The sequence below is a fragment of the Panthera onca genome, chromosome X (assembly GCF_046562875.1).
Source record: "Panthera onca isolate mPanOnc1 chromosome X, mPanOnc1 haplotype 2, whole genome shotgun sequence".
Taxonomy (NCBI): Eukaryota; Metazoa; Chordata; class Mammalia; order Carnivora; family Felidae; genus Panthera; species Panthera onca.
The window spans coordinates 1,381,095-1,382,788 of record NC_138357.1 but is presented as its reverse complement, the minus strand read 5'-3'; the positions used below and the strand labels follow the sequence as shown (position 1 = coordinate 1,382,788).

The 1,694-nt window shown below is 50.0% G+C and overlaps 1 pseudogene; it reads right to left on the bottom strand.

Moving 5' to 3' along the window:
* Positions 1-695: 695 nt before the first annotated feature.
* Positions 696-1,434, bottom strand: LOC145713867 (cytochrome c oxidase subunit 4 isoform 1, mitochondrial pseudogene; annotated as a pseudogene).
* Between the last annotated feature and the right edge of the window lie 260 nt (positions 1,435-1,694).

Below are 1,694 nucleotides of genomic sequence, written 5' to 3'. Positions count from 1 at the left end.
TACGGGAATACTGATGCATAGGGGCCCTTGGACCCCAATGTTTATAGCAGCACTCTCAACAATAGCCAAGTTATGAAAAGAGCCTAAATGTCCATCAACTGATGAATGGATAAAGAAATTGTGGTTTGTATACACAATGGAGTACTACGTGGCAATGAGAAAGAATGAAATATGGCCCTTTGTAGCAACGTGGATGGAACTGGAGAGTGTGATGCTAAGTGAAATAAGCCATACAGAGAAAGACAGATACCGTATGTTTTCACTCTTATGTGGATCCTGAGAAACTTAAGAGAAACCCATGGGGGAGGGGAAGGAAAAAAAAAAGAGGTTAGGGTGGGAGGGAGCCAAAGCATAAGAGACGCTTCAAAACTGAGAACAAACTGAAGGTTGATGGGGGTGGGAGGGAGAGGAGGGTGGGTGATGGGTATTGAAGAGGGCATCTTTTGGGATGAGCACTGGGTGTTGCATGGAAACCAATTAGACAATAAATTTCACATATTAAAAAAAAACCCTCAATTTGCATGAGCAAAGAACTTAGAAACACTAGAATAAGAACGTTGTGCTTTCCTGGCCTTGTTTCAAATCAGAGAAGACAAGTGCTGGGACAATTGGTCGGGGTGAGTGAGGCAGAGAGAGAGGCAGTGTAGCATAGTTTGGGGGAAATATTTTTTGTCACGTAAACTGCTCACCTGTTAGCATCGGTGCTGCGACACAACAGTTCCCAGCAAGTACACCGAGCCGCGTGGAGGTTGCAGGACAAGGCGAGGCTCAGATGGCCGAGTGGCGGGCTACTGTTTCTTCCACTCGTTTTTGTCGTAGTCCCGCTTGACTGAGAAGCCCTGGATCGGGCTGGCCTTCCAAGTCGAGCATCCTCTCGGTCTGCTTGGCCACCCCACTCCTCTTCAGAGGTTGCGGGATGGGGCCGTACACGCAGTGCTTCTCCCAGATCAGAACGAGAGCAGCGGCTGATGGAGAACATGGTGGTGCCTACAACCGTCTTCTGCTTGTTTGTGCTCCTGTTCGTTTCAGCCAAGCTCTCGTTGAACTGAATGTGGCACGATTCAGCTTTTTCATCAGTGGAGAGGATGCTGCAGGAAGGCCTCTTCTCTTTCGAGGCCTTCTGGCTGGCGGACGTTGTCGATGTGGGCCACAGCAGGCAGGGGATAGTCACGCCATTCGACATAACTCGAGAGAGCGTAGTTTTCACTCTTCATGACGCTTCCACGTGCTCCAACACTGAGGTGGAAATTCCTCACTTGCCAATTAGGCGAACCACTCTGGTAGCCAGAATTCTGCCACTAGTGCCTGCTGTGATTGTGGTGACCACCCTGGGAAAATAGAATGAAATCAAAATCTTCTGTGTGCAGGCGCTACGCTATGCTCCCGACCCACATCGTCATGTGTAATTCTCAGGACAGCCTGGTGAGCTGGGTACTGTCGTCTCTACACCGGTTCTAGGCGAAGAATGGAGGCCGACAGAGGCCGGGTCTGTTTGATTCAAGCACCTACTGTCTTAGCCACCCTATCCCTCCAACCTCAGCACGGTTGAGTGGAGCCACCAGGAGACTGGGAGAGTGTTTTTCCTTCTTCCGGCTCCAGGGAACATCCATGCGACTAATGAAAAACGCAGAAATGGGCAAACGCAGGCAAAGTAGGTAAGAATTGGGGAGAACATGGGGCGCCTGGGTGACTCA